We start from the raw sequence: 23,626 nt of genomic DNA, 5'->3' as shown, positions 1-23,626 counted from the left end.
CAATGAACAAGCTTAAAAGCCACTAAGACACTGAAAACTTGGTTGAGAATTTGTTTGCCCATACTCTTTGGAGCTTCTGGAAAGCCTCTAGTGTTTCTTGCCAAGACCAAATTTGCTGCCTAGCAGCATTTGCAAATGAACACAGGGATTTTTACAGAACCACATGCCTCTAAGAGGGAGCAGCACTGTGAGAAAAAGCACCAAAATCCATGTGGCTTTTAATAAGACCTGGTAATAGCATTAGCTGTCGCTCTGAGAGTGACAGCTCTCCCCACTTGGTTGTATATGCAGAACCCTCTTACAGTTTCTATCTGCAAAGCACCTCTTATTCTTGTCTCACAGTGTACTTCCATAGGTAGGGATGTGCATACATGAACAGGAGCTCTTTCGCTTTTTTCAAACCTGAGTAATTGCACAGTCCAAAACAGAAATCTTGGACTGAAAGTCTGGCAGGAGAAAGCTTTGAGAGCCAGGTCTTGCCAACTGGCAAGTCTTCTTCCAGGAGTTGCCTGGGACACAAAGGAATCTCCTCTGGCAGTTCTAGTCTTGCCCCTTCTTTGCACTTTGCATTATCAGAAAAACCTGTCTGTAAAACACTTGTCACTCATGGTGTTCATGTGTTGCCAATTAGTACCTGATTCATGCTATATCTCAGCTGTTTCAGAGTCCTTTGCAGCTACTCATTTATTGGTGTGCATGAAATAAATAAATTTTAAAATCAATGAGAAGGCCTAGACAGCAATGGAGCTTGGTAGAGACTTATTCAGAACAAAGTGCAATAGGAAAGAATGTAATTGTATTTTTAGGGCTCACATGGGTGCTTCAGCTAAAGCTCACAAGGTTGGCTGCAGTTTGTTTTTCATGAAACACAAGAAAATGGCAAAGGTGGTGGCATGGTACAGCTATCTCAAGACCCCTTGCCCTCCTTGTGCTTCACCTCACTTGTCATCCCACGGCCAGCATGTCGGCAAAAGGCAGGAGCCAGAGACTCCTGGGGATACAAGGGACCTTTCCCCTTTGGAGCAGCAGGCATCTTCTCTTTCTCACCCCATAGCAAAAGCCTCCAGGAGATGTAGCCAAAAGTCATCGAAGCTGTTGTGGTCAGCATCAGCATGGGTTATATTTGCTTTTACTGCACACAGTCCTATGTGTGGTGGTGGCTCCGCAGGGCTGTGAGTGGTCCCTGCAGCCTCAGAAGTTGGGAAAACCACAGTAGCTGCCTGATGCTTTTGTGTTGGATACATTTCAGCATTAAAATTTTCCTTTCATGATTATTTTTGTTTGCCCAAGTTCTACTTAGTGCCTCATCAAACTGAGTTAATATATCTTCACTGTATTATTGTAGTTATCGTTTTTCAAACAAGCTGCAAAAAACAGGTGGACTTTGTATGCAAGTATAGGCATCATATTGAACAGCGAGAGGTAATTTTTAAAGCATGGAAATTAAGTTGATGTGTTGTCCATAAAAGGTACCTAATTTACCAAGAATTGATTTGAAAAGTAACATTATTCTTTTAATTAAGGATGTTATTGAGAGAAATTGTAGAGGTTTGTTTTAAAAGATACTTAAAACCAAAGAAATGAGGTGACAGAGAAAGGGAGATCAATGAAACAACCTGACTGTAGGCAGCAGATACTAATTTAAGAAATATCAAATTATCACTACACTAAATACACAAAATAAAGTACTTACACTCTGGCTCATGCCAGAGAATCTGTACGTACTGAAGGATTTCAGACCATGATTGGCTTTGTTAATTGATTAATGCTGATAAAATGCCCACTACTGTATGGTGACATCTGTGCTGTTGTTCATAGCACAGCCCCATCAATGTAAATAATATATTAAATTAATATATAGCTGCAGGTGACATGGCAACCTATTTTTACATAAATCAAATATGCACTCCGATCCGGCTCCTTCAAAACTCTTAGATGCTTTTCCTCAGACCTCCTGTTACTGGAGCTGTTTTGGGAATGGGGCATGATGCTGTGATTAATTCCAGTTCAAGCAGCTATTTTTGGCATTTGCATATTTCCTATAGGGCAGAGCCCAAGACTTCACTCAGACAGATGAAATCTGAACTGATCTGGTCACATGTGATCTGTGTCTGAAGGCTGCTGAAATAGTCAAGGAGTGTCATGCTTCAAAATGGCAGAAAAGCCACTGATGCTAGTCTCCTCTATTTTCAAACATGATTAAACCAAATTTTTACATATATATGTATGTGTCTGTGTATACACACGCACATATAAAATACAGAACAACATCCTTTTGTGTTCTTTTTAGTTTGGTGGGGATTTTTAGAGACAAAGAGTAACATCTGAATCATATTCTACCCTCCCTATACTAATGTGCTTTTTAGAAATTTTGGAAACAGGATTTAATTGTTGTTGTCCACTTAGACTTCATGAGGTGCTAACTTGACTTTATGTGGCAGTGTTTTTGCAATGCAGCTGCATTATTGAAGAGTTGAGGATCTTTCTCTTTGTAGGTAATGATCCAATCCTCTCACTACTTACTCTAAACCAAACTGTACATTGTTAATGACACTGAATTTTTCACAAATGGGAAAAACTTAATCAATATACTGAAAAAAATGATCAATTAATATTTTATGTCAAGGGTATTTTTTTCCCAGTTATTTTCATTGTTTCCAACAATATCTTTCATGATCACATAATGGTACTGCATAAATCCTCAAGTGAACTCATTAATGTGGATCGGGTTCATCAGTACATAAATAGCTTCCACTGTGTGTAGTAGACAAACCACGTTTGTGTGCTGGAGCAGGCAAGTAATGTCAGTTGTCTTTATTCATTCTCACACTTTCACTTCTTATTAAAAGTTTCTGCTTTTGTATTCTTCCTTGTTGATGCAGTTTGGACTCGGGTGATGAGTGAAAGGACAACTTTTGGTTTCTCAAATAAAATAATGAAGAAAAATAATTGGTTCACTAAGCACTACTACTTTTATGATCCATGAATTATTAAGGAAAAGATCACATGGATCAAAAGTACAAAGGCTTCTTAATTAAGGGCAGTTAAAGGAGCAGTTTTATGGGAACAAGAGAACAATGAAACATAAATGTGTGTGTAAAAAACTGTCCCAGAAAAGATTTGCAAATGTTCTCATTGTGAAAAAACGGAAGTGTATCTAGCTGAGAGCATGGAAGACTTTGAACTGCATGAGGACTATTTCTATATAAATACTTTTTCTAAAAATGATGAAAAGGGAAGCAGACACTAACTGACGTCTCCTTTCTGGCCCGTTAAAACTATTGAAAGCTTTTCGGCCAAAGCCATATCAAACTGGAAGATAGAATTTTGTTCTTTTTTTATAACTTGGGTAAAAGGTGTAGATTTTGATTGAAAATTTTTGTATTAAATGTAAGAATTTCAGTGCCTTGAATATCATATTCAGAACAATTGATTACATATCTGAATCTTAATTACACTTTTTTTGTTTCTTTTTTTCTCCTGTCTGCAGTGACTTTTCAAGGCACCGACCTTCTCAGACTTCAGAAGAATGACAGGAGAGCAGAAAGGAGAAAATGAAATTAATTCATATTCTGCCAATCTTAGTAGCTGATGGTAACAAAAAAGTATTTTGCTTCTGTAGGCTCAAATATTCAGCTGCTAGGCCAGTTCCCTCCACAAACTGGACACAGTGACTGGCCTGCAATGACTAAGATGTTAGAATAAATAAAAACCTAGCAAAATTAAGAGAGTTACCTATGAATATGTATTACAGCTTGGGGTACTGTCCCTCAGCCGATAAAATGTTTTCTATAATGATCATAAGACCACATGTTGTTTCCTTTGTTTATATTCTTTTTGAGCTTTGGAATACGCTCAAGAGATCTTAAATTTGTGTCTCCTGAAATGACAAACCTCCACAATTGAAGTGTTGTCATACGATAGGTGTATGAAAGAGCGGAAATCTTGCAGATCCCGCTGGTAACATTGATGCCAATAGCGTTGGCTGGAGGTGCAAATGTTCCTGCCGGAGCCGTTGCGGTGGAAATGTGCACCAGCTGAACAGCTGCCCTCCTCGCTCAGCAGGCAGATTCGGCGTGCTGAAATAGCTGCTACATAAAGCATGGAGAGAAAAGAGCACATAAGCACTATTTCAGCTGTAAAGCACAGGAAGACGTGTTTCCCATTGTAACTATAAAAACTATTTTAATATTTATGTGGAATTCATTCTCATCTCTATGAGTGGAGGATTTATATAGATTACTTGGTACACATAATGGCATATTTGGGGTATTTTTCTATCTTTATGTTATCTGTTCCTCCAAAAGCATCCATTACGCAGTTTATATTCCTATTAATCCTACTATCAAACAAATGTTATACTCCTTGTCCATCCCCAATGGTAACTTCCTCCTCGTGAAACAGTTTTTCAGTGGGTGAATCAATGAAATGGTGCTTGGTGATTTTGTTGCAGTTATAAGAGTAATCATAGAACAGCAACTGGGAACCACTCTGTTTAAGAAAGACCATTTACAAAAAGAGGAAATGCAGCAGTCTTCAGAAAGATTATTTTAATGGCAGATTGTGACTGAGATGTTTCTGCCTGAATGAAAGAAAGTGAGAGATAAATAGAAGTGATTTGTTATTTCTCCTCTTCCTTCTTCCCCAGTTTTAGACTTCTTTTAGCATGGCTCCTCCCCAGAGCTTCCTAAGGAAAACTGAACTGTGAAAGATGGAAATTTTTCACAAGGATAAACGAGTTATTTAAAGGTAAAATAACCCAACAAGGAGCAGGAATAAATGATTTGGTTGCTCAATGAAGAGACGTCACAGGAGAGTTCTTTGGAAACTAGTGATGGTCCTGATAGATTTGTAAATAATCACTTGTAATGTGGGTAATAGCTTAGTGTGTTCACTGATGTGATGTTTCTTAGGATAGTTAAAGAAAAATATTGGAAAAATAAAGATTTTAAAAAGTGTACAGAAAAGTTTCATGCCATAGAGTGTCTAGGAAGTAAAAAAGGCAGATGAAATTCAGTACAGATTAGAGTAAGTTAATGTACATGAGAAAAACACACCTGATACTGCATGTACAGTAATGGGCTCTGAACTGATTACTATCACAAGGGTATTATTATAGGTCTTGAAAACATCAGTAGTGGGAAAAACCCAAACAAATTAGGAAAAGAGAAGGAAACAGAAGACAGAAAACACAGTTTGATCATTGCAGTAAACCATGAGTGCAAGTGAAAGGCTGGCACTTCTCTGCATGGAAGGGAGATAATGGCAGAAGAGATTATAGAAAGCTATAAAATCCTGACAGTCATGAAAACAAAATCCATAGGGAATTACTATTCCTTTTGTCTTCTTATACAACCTCCATGAGCCATCAGGAAAAAAAAAAAAGTAATATTGTAGACAGAAAACAAGCAAAAGGAGTTACTTCTCCACACAGTATGTGGTTAAACTCTGGAAGTCGTCACAGCAAGATGTTGTGGATTGTAACAGGATGACACAGTTCAAAAAGCAATTAGAAAAATCAATGGAAGGAAATAATCCACTAAATGCAATGATGTCCTGGCTGGCCTAGGAAACTCCTAAGCTGCAAATCTCTGTGAAGTACAAAAGTCTGACATAGCACTAGACATCTACCCTGTTTTATCTGCTTTTTGACAATCTGCCACAGGCTGCTGTTGGGACACAGGATGATTAACCACCTGACTCCCACTAGTTGTTACTGTCAGGTGATGGGTATGGTCAGGAAGGTAGAAGAAGTAGCTTGCCTTTCCTCAGAGCTATGGAGGTCCAATTACAATGACTTGTAAAGGGCTAAATGGTAATGCATTCTGCAGTCACAGGAAGGAAGGAAGTAGTGATTTTGGAAGAAGAGATGGAAAAAACCACACTGATACGTGAAAAGCCAAGCCTTTTGAGAATCTTGAGAATTGTCTTGGCTGTTAGTGTTGGCTTTTGCAAGGAGGAGCTGAGTGTCACTGCGTTTTCACAGAGAGTTTTCTGTTCTAGGCATGTGAAAACTGATGCTGCGAAGAACTGAAGTAGAGCACTACCTGCCACAGTGACTATGGCATGGCCTAGAGCCAGGAGAGGCTCACCCCCTCCTGTCCTGCACAAATGAACCTCCACAAGAAGCTGGCTTGTCAGGGCTTTTTGTGTAGAGGTAAGGCAGAGCTTTCAGGACCTAGGAGACTGCAGTTACAATGGCTATGAAACCTCACACCAGTAGAGGTTTGCAAGGTTGGATCCATGAACAGCCTGGTGTGCTTTGGTTATATTCTTATTTGTTTATGTAAACATGACTTCATTTTATTCAGTTGATTATTCAAGCTTATATTTGCCTTAGGAGGAGTAAGGGTTTTGCTTTATTCTCCAGAGAAGAATGCAAATAAATGAGGAGTATGTTTTTTACGTATTGAGTATCTGGTGGCTTAAAGGTTGAGCTCAGTTGCGTAACCCAAGGGCTACGTGTCTTGGTGTGCTGAACAGTTACAAAGAAGTCATTGTTTTCTGGTTTTATTTTTTTTAATTAAAATTCACACTTGAAATCTCTTTTGAGCAATGCTTTGAAGTATACTGCAGCTCCCAGAGGTGGGTAATCTTAATGCTAATTTACTCTACAACAATGTGCATTATTAAAGGACATGTGAATGATTCATCCAGTGAATGAAGAAAAATTATTCCAAATGATTATTAATGAGTTAATCAAGATAGCCATGTCAACTTTCTTTTGTCCATTAGTGTGAACAGTATTTCACAATCATAATAATAAGAGCCAAATGTTAATGGCTGAGGTAATCAGACCCTAATGAAGAGCAGTGAAAAGTGTTCTCTTTAAATAGTTTACAGTTTTCATAATCACTAGAGTGGTCAGTTGGTCCCATGATTCTTCATATTTCATAATGTATGTTTACTATCAGCGTTTGTTTTTAATCTCCTTTCTCTTTCCTTGGAAAGTAAGTGAGCAGAGAAATTAAGAAGCATAAAGCTCTGTAATAGCATACCAAATAAAACTCATTTTGTATCATTAATTCTTTCTAAGAGAAAAGAATTTTACATCTAGAATTATAGATACCTGGGAGCCCGATTCTGCCTTTAATTTCTATTCTTCATATAATTCTTTTGTTGAAAATAATTACTATTGATTTTAAGAGCTTGGCTCAGGCTTAAACTGTATCTAGCAGATGAAGAACTTTGACTGCTTTGATGTAGGAGTCTTTTGGGGAGGAGCATTTTAACTGCTGACTATCTTTCCCAAGTGATCCACAAATAGTTCAGTAACTGGTTTGTGTGACTAGTCCTGTGAGTAAATTTACTCAAATGGCTTTTCAGGGTCAGTGCCTTTCTCATTGCTTGTGTACTTGACTTGTCTTTCTCTCCCTGTAGTGTCTGAGACTGTTCTTTTGAAAGTATTTTTCTCCTTCAATGTAACATTTAAAAAATCAATAAAAATTATCTAAACTTTCTGTCATTGTAGCCCACCAGCCTTACTGAGTACTTGTAGTTCTGACTGGTCCACAGAACAGCCGTCTAACTTCCTCCCTATTTTCTGAAGTGACGAAACTTTCTCTATACCCTACAGGCTACTCGAGCCTTATCCACAAAGTCTGATTGCCTGTCTCGCACCGCTGTTGTCTGGATGAGGAGTGGTGTGATAAACCTGCCTGCTGAGATGCTGCCTTGCATCCAGCTCCTCAGAAAAATCTATTCTATGAAAAATTCTATTCTTCTTTGTGTGGCAGGACACGTTAGTGGGAACTTGGGAACCTTGCAAACTTGGCCTACTTGGCAAACTTTCAAAACATTGCAGAATGTGCTCCAGGGGGTGGTAGCTGTGGACCATGATGCATCTTTAAACCTCTTGAGCAGGATAATAGATGCAGATAGATATTTCAGCAGCTTCTAAATTAGCAATGAAGATTGCTGGAGAAGGATTCAGCAATCATGTTCCACTGAAGGTTGTGAGAAAGTTTAAAATTTGACTGATCTCAAGATGTGCAAGTCTACAATAAGAAACAATCCTGACATGGTAGGAGGTTGAGCTGGCTGAGGATCTTGATCAACATCTGCAGTAGATTCAGCGCAGGAAGCAGGACACGGCCATGGCTGCTTACATAGTATGGTGCAGTCAAGATGTATCAGTGTCCTCCCCTAAAAGTCTCCGAGCAAGTGTTTGTCACCTGGATGACTCAGCTGGTGTCTGCACAATGTCAGGTAAAGTGCATGGCATCAGGGAAAGGAAGCTACCTATTGTAGGAGTCTGAGGTCTCCTCGGAGCTGTGGAGGACAGAAACCACCTGCTTCTACTGTCAGATGCAGGTCCCAGCCTTTTGCTCTTGAGTGGAATTATTGGGCAGGAATACAAAATCTCCTACCATGTAAAGCCTGCCCAGGCTGCAAGGAGGCAATTCGCATTCTTCTTTGTGGTTCAAAATATTTTATTTGTTTTTTCAGGCTCAACTCTTTGGGACTATTCTTGGAAATCCAGGGGACAGCTGTATCTGGGGATGTATAAACATACTGATAACTAGAGGAGCTATTTGCTGTAACTCTTATCCACTACAATAACCTGAGACAGTACAGCCATCTGTAGTGTCAAATGTGAAGTGAGAAAAAAGATGTAACAATTTTATTACAGTTGTTGCTGTTTGAGAAGAAGCTACACAGCTAGCAAGAGTACACTGTTTTTAGCATGCCTTGCTGTTTCCTCATGATAGAGAAAAAATCTTGGTTTGTTAGAATTGCTGGTGCAGTAGAGTAGGTCAGAAATACACTAACAAATAGAAAATGGAGGCAACATATGCCTTAACATTTTCCAAACTCTGGAGTATGTGTGTGTGTGTATGCCAGCATTAGGAAGGCCAAGGTGATATGTTTCCTGTCAGGGGCTTGCAAATAATAGGTTTACTTTACAGATTCTCTTAGTTTCTGTTGCTAAGCTGAGTTTGGCCTGGTGCATGTGTGTGCATTTGCTTGTGCAGTCTATGGATGGAGGGAAAATGCAAGCAGTTTTTGAAAATGTGGCCTGTGTAAGGCATAAGTGTGCATGTGACACCAGGCATTGTCATATACATCAGAAGGACCAACTTGTCCTGGCCTGATAGCAACTTTTGAACTCAAACCTGTCTGACAAGCAGTAGAGGTAATCCTGTAAGCTCACAGTTCCTCTGACTTCTGGGTACTGAGGATTTTTGAAAGTTAATTTTATAACTAGTTCCCATTTTATGTCCAGAAGTGACCTGGTCAAAGCATAGGATCTGGCCCTTTCCCAGAGTCCAGTGGGAATGAAAATCAGATCTGGAACCAAATGCTATGTTTTAACACATCTGTACGGGGAAGAAAATATTCCACTTTTTGTTATAATCATTTGATATACTTGTATACTGTATACCCAAGAGTAAGCTCTCTTATGCAAGAGTAAACTTGGAATGAACTGCCTTAATGAGAATTTCCTGAGTCTTATCTTGACCCTGTCATGCTACTTATTCCTTTTCAATTATGTAATGTCTTTTTTTTTTAAGACCGTTATGTTATACAAGCTATTAGCAGAAGCCTCAGATTATCACTTGGGTAAGCTTTTGTCTCTTTTTTGTCTTTTTCTTTGCATTATCTGACCTTTTGAGAAATACCATTAAAATACATTTTCAACTGTACAGAAATTATTTTAAACGAATTGTTTACTAGAGATATGACATTTACATGCAGTGTGAAGGAAAAGATTAAAGGGAGCTTTTTTAATATCAGATGTAGAATACTACATTTCTGTTGAGTGTCCACCTGCCATCAATGGGCTCGTAAGACATTTGATGTTTGATTTACAGGTTACAATCAAATTTCTTCCCCATTGCTATGCTGATGATTTTACTTTTAAACACTCGTTATCTTCTTGAGACACTTTTTTATGAACTTTACCAGAGACAAAACATGATGCTGAATTCTTCTGGGTCTCTGCAAGTCGTTCATTTCAGCCTCTTCATGTCCTTATCTGGATCCCTCCGAGGCTGCTGCCTTTGACTGAACCAAAGCTTTGCATTCACATAATATGTAATTTGTGTAAATGTAATGTATAGCTCTTATTCTATTAGTAATCAATCTGTCTGTAGCAAAGTCATACCTTCCCCCAGGAAGGGAAGTGGGGCAGCAGTTGCTGGTCTTGAAAACAGCAGTCTGGAATTACTGATGGCTTAAAGCGGCAGAAGTTGTACTGCTGGAAGGTCATCCCCCCTGAGCTGTAAGACTGAAAATCAGGACTCCAGCTTTTGAAAGTGTAGCCCGTGAGATGAGGCAAGCCAGCACAGAGTATTTCATCCTCGTTCCCTGCAACCTCCTCTTGCATCTTCATGCCTGACTCCTCTGTGTTTGGAACAGTCTTTTTCTCTTACATTCTAATCAAGCATGACACATAAGCAGCTGGCCATAGCCCAGTATGAGACTGAGGGGGTGTGTGAGAGAGATGGAGGTAAAACAAGCTTGGTGAAAGCCCTCTCCAAGGATTTTGGACCACTCCAGTGTCTTCCAAACATGTCAAAATTCCTATTTACAAAGTGAGACTGGAATCAGCCTCTTCCCATCTTTGGAGCCTGCATCAGCACAGTGCTTGTAAGAAAAAAAAAAAAAGAAAAATACAATACTGGATATTTACATTTTTTGGTTTCTTCTATGTTTGGCTTAGCAGATGGTCTGAAAGAGATGGTCTGTGTACCCGTTCAGTCTGCTTCCATGCATCTTCTACAGATACCAATATACAGCACCTAGTCCTTGCATTCATGGTGGCTCCCATTTACAGGCTGCTCTCAGTTCTTCTGTTTCCTTGCCTCAAAGCCCTTCCCAAGTGGGGGTAAGGCAATGCCAGGTATATCTTTGAACTCACAAAATGGGAAACTTCTTGCTTAGAGAGGTGTTTTTGTTACAGTCAAATACTCTGCCAATTTACTTCAGCTGTGATAAAATTTTAGCTTGCTTTCTTTGAGAAATATGAACTGTCAAATGACTCCATGTGTTGTGTTGTTTTGGGTTGGCTTTTCTTCACAAAGGTTCATTTTTTTTTTCCCTGAAACAAGCAAATAACTTAAACTGTAGCCAGTCTGAGTTTTCCTGTATCTGTCCATTATTTTTTCTGAAAGGAAAAAAAGTGCAGGGAGTACCAGTGACCATAAAAGGACACTTTTGATGTTTCATGTGTTTAGCTGGTGGTTGATGTTCTTATCTCTTTGCTGCTTCAATTCAAGCAAATACTGGGATTGAATTTGGCAAATTAACATGACAAAGTCAATGTCGAGTCCCATTACAACAAAGAGAGAGAGAGAGTTCTTATTTGCAAAGTAGCTCTTAAAAGCCTGGTTGCAGAGGAACACTTTCTCTTTTTGAATTGTGTGGGTCATGTAACCATGAAGAAAATGAGTCAATAGTGATTAATTTGATGATTTATTTTGCCACTGTGGTTTTTTTTCTTTCAGAAGACTTCCTATGAAGGCAAACAGAAGTGTCATTTATCCTGCTCCCATCACAATCTTACAGCTTCATTTTTCAGAAGCATCTAGATAAGCTGGTTTTCATTCCCACAGTTTTGTTCAATCATTTCAGCTGAGGAAGACTGGCACCTGCTTGAAGTTGCACCTGGCAACTTCAACATTTTCTTTTTCTTTTCTTGAGAGGAGAGTGTGATTATGCCATCTGGAGTATCTTCCATCTGACTCTCTGCAGCTTTCAGCTGGCTCTGAGGGCCATATCCTGCTCCAGCTGTATCTGTGCGAGGTTTGTTACTATAATTTCATTGTACTCACCTGCATGTTAGAGAATTGGTTCTTAAAGGCTTCATTTAACCATGACATTTACATGGTTTCTTTCTCCCGATTGTGAAGACTGGCATGTCTGTTGACTCCTGCAGTCCTTAATCTGGCAAATACTCTTGTGAAATGAAGCACCACCTGTGCTTAAACCAAATGACCTAAACAGGGCCCTTAGCATCAATGCAGGTGCCTTAGCAGGTGCCCTAGCAGGACTGCTAACTGATGTTAGCCTTCCTCAGACTAACCAGAAATACCTAATTTTGTACTGATTGTGCTTGGCTAAAGAAGTTTCTGCATATAACTGTTGTTGGAGTGACATGCACAAGAAGTGTATTCAGGCAAAAGTCCCTAATCTATACCCTTGAATACACCCTTCCAGTACCTGAGCAGTTGAAAATGTTCAATATGTTGCAGAATCTGATTAGTTGTTTGCATGCCATTTTAACATAAAGCTATCAGCCTCCTTGTACTTTGCAGAAAGATATTTTCCATGTTTTCATGACTGTTAAAACGAAATGTAAATGCTGGGAGTTTACAGCGCTGAGACTGCTACATGGGGACGTTGGTGGGGAAGTTTGTTAATGAATTCTCAGAAAGGCTAAGGATGAGCAGTGTTGGGAAACCTGAGCCATCAGCTGTCTCCTCGTTTGTAGTTCCCAGTGCAGAGAATTAATTATAAAATTAAATGCTTTAAAGGGTTATTTTGAGGCTTATAAACTCTGAAGAAAACCAAATGGAAATGATTCAATTGTTTATATAAAGGACTTCTTCCAGGAATATTTGATTGCTTAGCTACAGTCCGCACTAATTCCTACCACTCTGGTTGGGGAAAATAGGCTCCTAAAATAGTAGTTTTAAATCTTCTTCACTGTCCTTTCCTTTAAATTTCTCTTTGCTGTGACACTACCTTTGTTGTGCAGTCCTATTAACACACCATGGTAGCAACGTGACATTGTCTTCCAAATATAGCTTTGCTGAGGAATGTCTTTTTCTGACTATTAACATTTGGTTTTGTTGCACTTTTAGCCCCTCCTTTTGGTGCTGTGTGGCTGTCAGCTTTGGGTAAATGGAGAGTGTGTTTATATGTGTGCATGTGAGTGCATGCAGGGAGAGAGGCTGTCCTTTTTGGTACCACTGTGTCAGTATAATGGATGTTTTGTTGTGGGTTAAATTGATAAAATAAATATCTCCTGTTTAATAACATACTGCAGTGTCTTTTAAAATTTCTCTTGCAACTTAAAGCAGTATGTTTCAGTAATGAGAAAAATATATATTTCTAGTAATAGTATTTTATATTCACTTCAAAGTGCTGTGGATCAAATTCTGTTGTGTTTGGTTTTAATAAGATGACATGGCTTTTCTCTTCAATGGCAACTACTTCATTTTATTGATCAGTATTGATTTACATTTTGAACTGAACATAGCAGTTTTGAACAAGAAAGAAATAGCAAGATAGACTGATTTTTTTATTATTTTTTTTTAAGCAGGCAGCTTTTTGGAAGTCTATATTCTGCAGGCTCCAAAATGTTTAAGTTGCTGTCGTGTGAACTCATGTGAGAGGAGGAAGACAGAGAACTCAAGTGCCTCATTCTATAGTGTGAATTGAAGTTTGTGGGTGGACTTTTCACAGGGCTGCATTATGCTTTGTCTCTATGTGACACGCTGGTTAAATGGACAGGACGAGCCTTTGTAGTTTTGCAATATCCCCTTGTTATTTAGCACATAAGAACAGTGAAGTATTGGTGCAGCTGTTCATAAACTGGTGATTGGAAAACCTTGTTCAGGGCAAGACAAAAAATGCTATCTCATAATTCTGAGTCTGAGTCTTGAAGATGCTTCTGGCTTCTTCCCTTTCCTTAAAAACATGATTACCTCTAGTCCTCATTGTGTGATGCTGCAGATGGAGACAGTACAGAGCATCTATTAGCAATTCAGATACACAGGGCTGAGGTTGAAGTTTTGATCTTTTTTTGCTCTCTGAGGATCTCTGAAGAGTATTTTTGGCCTGGGGGTTTTACACAGCCCTATTTTGTGAGAAATGCTGAGCTCCCGTTTCTTTTCTTTCTGCTTTGCTGAGGGTGGGGTTCTGAAAGCCACTGCTGAAAACTTCAGTTGTAGTCTGTCTTTTTGAAGTAGTTGCATTTTAAATACTTTGTGAGCTTGAAGTATTCTAATTTCCTCTGGAATAACAAGCACCTTCCTCTAACAGTAGCTGAGAGATTAGCTAACAACGCTTTTCACTCACACTCCCCAACTCATGCAAAATCTCATACCCCAGGGTATCGGACTTATTCTGCACTGCTGACTTGGACATTAACCTTTACTTTAGCAATGAAGGAAGGTTTTGGCCTGAACTGTGTGTTTGGGATGTTTGCTAGAAGGCTGGGGTGTATAAACCAGTATAGACATCTTTATCTGTTGCAGCCTGCCACCTTTCATCAGGGGCTCCTAGGAACTTTTAGTGGTTGTAGAGTACCTGAGAGCTGGTGCTAGGCAGGGAGAGCAAACTGAAAATTCAAGAGGATGTCAGGTATGTGCTCACCTGAGGTGTTTCATATGTCCTGGAAAAAACACACAAAAATGCTAAGATGCATCTGACACTTTCCCACGTTCCTTGCCTGTGCTATTGAATGGAGGAGCACCACTTTGTGGCGTTTTGACATTGATCCTGAGAAGTCTAGATATTTGTCTGGCAAGTTTGTGTTGGTGGTTTGTAAATTTAGTTTTCCTATATACTGGAAAGTTTGTTTTCTGGATATTCCCAGGTTTTAACATGATCATTGAAATTCGATGTAAAAGGACAAATCTGTCCTTTGCTATTATTTGCTCATAGAGCTATCATGGAACAAGGTATTTCCATTGGTATTTTGATCACAGAGATGGCAACATGTCCCACATATATTTCTTCTGCTAATGTGTACAAATGTTGGACTCATGAGATGACACTCTCTGTTGCACTGGCTGCTGTATAAAAGATTAAAGCTTGGAGCAGCTTGTGATTAATTCCAGTGTAGTGGAGTCCATTGCTAGTGTGTGACCAGAGGCACTGAGACAAAGGATGGTCTTCAGAACGTGTTAACGGCTGGAGCGGGAGCAACTTTCACAAAGGTCATGAAAAAGAGTCCGTCCCAGCTCCATGGGTAAGTGATGTCCCTGCAGGAGACAGTAAACTCTGCTTTTACATACTTGAGGCTCTTATTTGCTTATGATGTAACAGTACAAAAGACAATCAAAATGAATTAATGTATTAATTCTTTGCTTTTTTGGTCTTTCTTGGTGAGTCATTGTAACTACTGAAAACGAATATGTTTTCCAGCATTAAAATATTGCATTTTACTGTCAATATACTAGTGTACACTTTCACCTTCAGCATGTGAAAAGGGGTTGCTAGAAGATAACTTCCTGTGTTTAATTAAGTAGCTTATATGCATACAGTACTTTTCAGAAGCATGAAATGAATGATCTCAGAAAGGGTACAGTCAGGGTGCAGAATATGAAATGGTATATTGCACTGTCTTACCTGATCATTATTTTCCATTAATGAAATTCCTAAAAAGCAACCAAAAAACCGACATTATTGTTTAATAATTTCATACAGAGATCATAATATTCATAGGTATTTTGTGGGTTTTTTCTTACAAACAGAAAATAGTGCCTACAAAACCTCTATTGGTCCTTTGATCTCTGCACAGGGTCACCTGAAATGATCTCAGCAGTAAAGAGCTGCTTTTTCCTCCAGTGTCGGACTTGCTATGTGGTCCCAACAGGTATGGGAGTACATGCTGAGGTTTTATTGCTGTGAATTGTTTCTTTATAATTTCTGAAGTACTTCTTTTCAGAAGCAAATTAAACTAATTGAACAGGATTTGTAAAGTTATTGATGTTCCTAAAATACAGATAAACTCCATCTGGGACTTAAAATATGAATTAGGACTCCAACACACTTCTGAGAATCCAAGTTAGTACATACTTGCATCTTTGAGCCAAATGTTGCCCTGAGATACTTCTTGAGGACAGGATTCAGGAAAAGCATGCAAATATTTTATTGGGTAACACCAGACTTTAAGAAGTGTGTGTTTCAATGTGTTGTTTTACTTGGCTGCCAGACCTGCACCATGCTTTCAATTCTGCTGTATGTTGTATAGCTAGCTGAATTTCAGTACATTTCCTGAGTATGCAGCCTTTGTGCAGAAAATGGTGGACTTCACTGCTGACATCAATGCATGAGGGAAAGTTTCCTTAGAAGCTATCTAACAATGTTACCAAAAGTCTCTTTAGGTAATCACTGTGCTGGTGAGCCTGGGCTTGCCTGGACTCTCAAAAGAAAGCAGCTTTAGACTCTCTGTTGTTACGATGTCCTAAACTTTCTGAGATAATATCTCAGGCTAGCATGTAAAGACTTATATAAGTGCCAAATCTTCCCAAAAGTCTCTTTGTCTTTGTGGTGTCCTTGTTCCTTGCTGAAAATTAAAAGAATCCTATTAGCATATTTTGCAGAAAAAATAGCCCTTTTTTGGTTTTTATTCATCTATTTCCTGAGTCAGGAGACAAAAAAATCAGCCTTTTGATGGCCAGAGCACTAGGTACATTCACAGGTTGTACATGTTGTGACTTTGGAGTTCTTGGCATTACCAGGACAAGAAGTTTAGGATTAAAAACAGCTTTAAGGTTCAGCTCTTTAGCAACAAGGCCATCTGCAAAGCTGCTGTTTCAGTATCTTTAAGCAAACCTGATGTCTGGATTAGGAATAAGGAGCAAATCTCTCAAATTTTCTCTCATTTTTATATCATTTGGGAATATTTAGGAATTAATACATTCTGGTCATAAATTTATAGCCACTCTGTTTCATTGTAAGTGTACTTACTGTTAAAAGATGATCTGGTTCAGAAGCACATTATATCTACTGAAGTAACAATGTATTTGTTAGAATGAGTTTTAATGGTAAATCCTCAAAACATGCAGACATGCAACTTGTTCAGTGCCACAACACACGGGCAGGCAGCACCCACTGTCCAGCATCTGCCACACAGAGGTGATCCACCTGCAGCTGCTCTGACTCACGGGGGAGGATGCAGTGTGAAAGAGCATCCTCCCTGCCATGCGGCAGCCAGAAGCATCTGTCATCTGGCAGCTCAACCCTCTCCTTTGGTTGAAGGACCCTTGCCTGGGACCATATGCTTTGGCAGTATGAAGTTTATGTAATACACAACCAGAGAGAACATAGTCTATTATGAAGACTGATTGGATGAAGATATAACTATTGAAACATTGAACTGGAAGCTCTGATTAACTTGCATGAAGATAATTTGTACTCTGATCCAGCGCAACACTTGGATGTATGTTTAACTGTAAGGCTGTGAGCCTCATTGAAGAGATAACAAATGGAGCATTTTCAGAAGCACTTACAAGATTATGGTTGTGCTGGTAAGAGATGATGATGCATCCTTGTGGACAGACACACAGGAATGGTGCCTTTTTTGAGTGTTTTTACAAAACAGACAAAGAAAAATTGCCAATAAAAAAATCATAGCAACAGAAATAGGGAACAAAAAGCCTGACATTCTTCTAGTGTTCAACAGCCTTCAAACAATGCACGATATTCCATGGCAGTGTGTCAGCCACCTGGAGTATTTAGATCAGCAGTTGGGAGATTCATGATCCTGCAAGAAAATTTATAATCGTGACAAAAATGGAATGAAATCCCATTTCCCTTCTTTTTACGTATATTATCTTGAATTGTACCTTATGTGACAGGGCTGCAATTAATATCTCTTGTAAAACAGAAGGCTCATTAAATTGGTCTCATTATGGTTGCTGAGGTTGTGCGCTGTTGCTGAAAGGGATTCCCCCATTATCTGTGTTTGACACGTACTCCTAATCAAGCAGGCCAATTCTGCTTTATCAAAGGTCTGTCACATGAGTGGAGATAATATTTATTCTGACTTGTACTATTAGTGTAAAAAATGTAGGTTGTGTTGGCAAACACATAACCCTCTGTCACAAATGGCCATGCAGAGCATTTATTGAGGTGTTCTCTTTCTGCAAAGGCAATTCTAAATATAGCCCACTTTACCTTCCAGTAGGAGGGGACTTTGGTCATTTGGGGGTTTTAAAACCTCTACTTTCAAGGGATATTTATGGTATTAAATTTAAACAGACTGTAAGGAAATTTACCAGCAAGAAGTGTTAAGGGACAAGACATATAAATCCTGCAATGTCCTCCCTAATTTATTGATTAAAAAATAAAGTAAAATAAACCAATCTAGCAGCCCTACACACTCAGTTTCCTTTGGAAACTTGTTAGCAATAAACATTCTCCTTTTCTGAGAGTTTTTAGTATGTATCACAGTGTTACATCATTTGCTGCAAATTTTCTGAAGCGCTTGGTTTTGTTTCACAGCGATGCTGAGTTTATCAGGGATACAGGCATTACATAAATAACCTATACACATGCTATAGTCTGGTTTGTTAAAATTTTCATCTTTTTTCTTATACCTACAACATCTCTGACCAGGGGACAATGCTTCCTTGTCTCCAGTGATACAAAGCAGTTTCTGATTTGGGGGAGAAGATGGGAACTGGGAGGAAAGGAATTGATGGTGCTCATGAGAACAGTTGTAATGATGCTGCAAAATCCTGAAAGGACTCACTACTGCGAGAATGACAGAGGAATGAGGTGCAAGGGTGTTACTGGCTATAGCAATCCTTCTTTGGATGTTTAGACTCTTTTTATTTTACATCAGCATAATTTCTTTTTTAGATTGCCATGAAACTGAGAGAACACTGACCTATGTTTTACAACCAACTGCATGGTACAACAGTCAGTATTGGCTGATATTTCAGAAAAGGTAAATGAAGCCAGGAGAAAACAAGCATTCTTCCTCCCCAGAAGGAGGTGTGGGAATGTGATTGCTGCGTAAGTCACTGTCACATCGAGGAGGAAGGTGAGGAGTTGTAAGGGTGTTGAGCCTGAGAGAAAGGGGATACTGGTCTGCAAGTGCCTGGAGGAGATGATGCAGGAGAGCCTGTATGAGCACAGCATAGTGCCATATCTCTTGCCTCACCCTTCCTCACATCTTAGGTCTGATGGCTGAAATGCTGAGTGTCCAGGAATCAAATGATTTCCTGGTCACAATTCTGTCCCTGGGAAAGCTTTATCTGCTAATGGGGGCTCGTGTTTATGATTTGCTCCACTATGCAGAAAAGCTTCAATTGGGACTGTAATTCAGAAGATGACATTTGTCTCCTCCTACAAGAGATTATCTGAGTTGGTGTGTTTGGGCCCTTTATTCCCTGTTGAAGGGAATCTTTCCTTTTTTCTTTCTTCTCTTTCCAAGGTGAAAAGCTCTGTATTGTTTTTCTGGTCCCACACAGAATGATGGAGGAATTAGCTGTGTTTTACAAATGAACAGAAGCAGAGCACTGCACTACAGACTTTAGTCTGATTGTTCTACAGTGTCTGTAGAACACTGAAATATCATACAGTGACATCATACACTAAATCAATCACAACTTTTTAATTATTTGACTAAAATCATTTGGTTAAAAGCACATTTTTAGGTGAAGCTAAAAGTGAAATGAGCTTTCTGATCATGTAGATAATAATCTTTCCTTTTAGAGACTCATCTTCCATGAGCTCCCAGTGTGTACCTCTAAACACTGTGTAGCTTGGTGTATAATTAATGAACTTAGTATTATGCCATGTTTGTTTATTCATGCCTACTTCAGATTTATTAGATGAAATATCCTGGAAGTTGGTGTTGGAAATCAGAAAGGATGGGGCTTGTCTTTTGATGAATAATTTGTTGAGAAGTTGATGCTTGTGCAGATGTAGGATATTTAGTTAAAAAAACATGACTGTGGACAACAGAATGATCCTACAGAAGTAGTCTCTGCTCCTTGAAATGTAACCAGTCCCATTCACACCAAGTTCCTGCAGGCCTTGCAGGGCCTTGTCCATGCAATGATCAGCCTGTCAACTGCACACTGGCAGTCTGGCTGAGCAGCAACACCCCAGGCAGTGATGCGCTGGGAACAGTCAATGGCAACATCTTACTTTGCTCCTGGCTTCAGTAGGGTTTGGAGACAGACCTCTCCTTAGTTATAGACACTACTCAGAGATGAGGACACCTACGTGAACTGCAGGTTTGATGGATTATCAGAGCACAGCTCTGCTTGTGCCTTCAAATTTTCGTTCACAGTTATTGCACAACTTATTATCTTAAGCACTTGGCAAGATGTGGCAGGAAGGATGCAGAAACGCAAGCCATGTCCTTCCATCTTTCCCTTATTAGTGAAGTCTCAAAGGGAATGTCCAAGAATTTATAAGGGCAGGGGATAACTGTTAACAGGGCTGAATGGGCAAATGCTGGGCAGGTTATAAGTTCAGGTGTGCTCTGATGCAAGAGACTGATGTTCTGTACAAACTTCTGAACATAACTAGCAAACACAGAGGCCAAATTCTTCCTGATCTGGAGGAAAGAATGGAAATAAAAATCTTGCATATGCAGAGCTCAGAGATAAGCATTATTCCAAAATGGTGGGACTGAAAATATAACTTTAAACATTTAGGGCTTTCATTTAGAGATCTAGAAAACTGGAGAAACAGAGGTGAAGACACTTGTATGGGAGTTGATCTCTCAAGGTCAGTGATATTGGGGTCAGTTTGGGCTGCTTGTGAAGGACTTCTGATTTCTTTTAATAATTGTGCAAAGACATCTCAATATTTTGTCAAGAGAATGTAACGAAACCAGAGGACAGCAGATTATCTGAAAATACTGGGGTGAAGTTTGGTGTTGTGAATGTTAGAGTCAAGCTGGTGTTTTGCCAGAAATGTAATTTTGGTGAATTCTGGGGAAATTTGATTCAAGCAATTGTAGACAAAAGCTGTCTGGTAAAAGGTATGAAATCTAATGAGTTTGTCTTCTGAAATAGACTTACTTAAGAAATACTACAGCTATGTGAACAATTTAACAGTGCAGGGAGTGGGTGAGGAACTCCTTCCTTCAATCCTCAAATTTCCTTCTGACCAATCCATGCAAGTATCAAGATGACTGATTCCTAACTGCACCTAGAGAAAAAGATAATTGTTTCTTTTTACTCTATGTTTTGAGCTTGTTGTGGATTTTTAGAAAGGAATAACTCTATAGAAGTTGGCAATGCCAATGGACTTGAAGTTTTCAAAGGAAACTCAATCCAAGCTTCATCAATTCAGTTGCTAATACATATGTATATATGTGTGTATGTGTGTGTGTGTGTGTTTGTAGATAGATACACACCTTCTTTGCTGCACTTTTATGTTAGAAAGAACTCAAAGAAGTTAGACTTCAACATCTTATCTAACTATTCCCCATAGGTAGATGTGTACTCAGATAACTAGTGGCTAAATTGATAGCCACCGTAGAAACATTGTTCTTACACTTTAATATCACAAAGGCCATCTGGTTTAATTCCTTATGCATAAGGCAAAGTAAGGTTCCAGTGAACAGGACAAGAAAATGGGATGCACATGTGTGTGAAGCTGAACATGTGTGTAAGTGCTCAAAGTATTGCAGCCTGTGAGAATAAAAATTGCAGGCTTGGTAATTTTCAATTGCTTTTTCACTCAAAATGGTTGATGAGTGGCTTTTCATTTTTGTTTGGAAACATATTTGTGTTTAAGGTTTATACAGTATTTCAGACTGCACAAAAGATACAGTTCTTGCTTGTACAGCAAATGGAACACGCCATTAGGCTGGAAAACTGCTCTGTGTCTCCCTGAGTCTTCTCCCACATTTTCTTAGTTATTACACACAACTTGAAATGCCTTCTTTTTTTGGGCTTATATACAATACCTATCTTGCATCCACGTTTTCTATCCTCTAGATCACGCTATATGAAAACACTGTGAAAGTTAAAAGTGATTTTGGCAACGTATCAAAGTTATTTCAAGAGTAGCCTTGTTCTTAGTTGTCTATTAGCAGGTAGTATTTTTGTAATAGTTTGGGGTTTTTTTCTGGCAGTCGTTATTCATCAAAAAGGATTTTTGTGTTTCTCCAAATGGATAGCTCAGTGCCTTTTTATTTGCTCTAAGCCTAAACTTCAGCAAGTGTGTGATCAAGTATACCGGAAAAATCCTTTGTCCATTGCTAAACCTTATGAAATTGTAGATCAAAAGAATTTTCCTATCTTACAAGGACTGTGGTACTATTCATGGGCTAAAAAATGACTGTCAAAGTAATACAACAACTACTGTTGTCAGGGCAAGATTAAAAGCAGCAGCTGGATTGTATACAGTCAACTTTAAAATTGTTCTCTAGGAAGGTAGATGCTTTAGAAAATGATCTGGCTTTTCAGTTGATTTGCAATGATTGGCAGCCCCATAAAATGGCTACTGACACAGGAACTTGCAAAAGAAAGAAGATTTTTTTCCCCTATAAAAAGAATATTCTGCTTCTTGCCTTCTCCCAAATTGGACTGTGCACTTGGAAGTGAGATGTAATATAAGTGTCATGGCAATGATGGGTACCAGCCTTTTCCTCTGTTTTATCCAATTTACCTATCCTCTTTTTTTTCCTGAAATCGTTCCTGCTGTCAGTTTTCTGCAGCTTGTATTTTAACCTATACTCTTTTTATTATTTTAGTTTTGTTCCTGGAGTTCATCTGTACATTTTGCAATTCCCCTTAAATTCAGTATATGACAACATTGGTTTCCATGTAATTTTTCCAAGATCATAATCAGCTGGAATGGTACCAAATACATCTAATCTCCATTCAGATTCTACCTTTATCCCTGGTATCCAGCAGTGATTTTCTTTTATTTGTCTCTAAACTTCTAGCATTCTTGCTCCTTAGACAGCACGTGTGCAATCTTTGAAACTTTATTTATGTAAGGTCAGTGTAATGATTTCTTTAATGAATTGCATTCTTTCCACTTTCTTACCTCTAACCATTCAGACCTTCCTGTTCCACTGAATGAAGTGGACTATCTTTCTAGCCATATCACAAGACTTGGCTATCTGCCTTGCACTTGTTGGAGATTTTTCCCAGGTTGTTGTTGTCTTTGAGGTTTGCTTTCTGTATTCCTTTTTGATTTATATTTATTTCCTAACCTCTTCCCTCAAATATTTGTGACTACATAACTTGTTAACCTGGAAGGTACTTTATCTTTCTTTCATTTTGACAGCACCATTGGAAGTGAACTAAATGGTCTGCCACCCTTTTATTTTCCCTGGCTTCAGATTCCGGCACTCCTAGCGTATCAGACTGTAATTCTGGGCTCCACATTCTCCTGTGAACATCACTGTATCTCTGTTCACTTCTGCTTGGCTAGCTTAACAAATGTAAGACCTGTTTGTCTGTGCTGCTTTCCCTTAGGGTTACGTGCAAGGGAATTATGAAATGGGCTGCTTTGTTCTACAACATCCTTTTTATCACACCATGATCTTAAAACCAGGTAGTTGTTTGGCTTTGTATGTCTAAGATGCATGTGTATGGCATAGTTTGTCGCAACTCAAATGCATTAGTGGTGGCTGTGCCAGGCCTGTAACGTGCCCAGTTTGTAGTGTGTCTATTTTCTTCTTGCCCATTCAGATGCTGGGCTTGGAACACACTGCCCCACGGTTATCAGGTAACATCAGCAGTGTTCCTCATATCTGTGCTGAGGATGGAAAACTTCAGCTGGGAGCCCAATGTTACTGTCCCTACTGATCTTTTTTCAGTGCCCTGACTAAAAAAGACAAGCTCCTACAGCAGGTGACAGCTGAATTGATTCAGAATGTGTGCAGAAGAGGTGCTGAGGAGGAGAGGTGCTGGATGCAGCCTCTGGCACAAGGGTAGACAGTGAGGGCCATCCCTCAGCAGTT

This window comes from Colius striatus, chromosome 8, assembly GCF_028858725.1.
Source record: "Colius striatus isolate bColStr4 chromosome 8, bColStr4.1.hap1, whole genome shotgun sequence".
NCBI classification, from domain to species: Eukaryota; Metazoa; Chordata; class Aves; order Coliiformes; family Coliidae; genus Colius; species Colius striatus.
The sequence above is the reverse complement of the archived record's forward strand: the minus strand, read 5'-3'. Positions refer to the sequence as shown.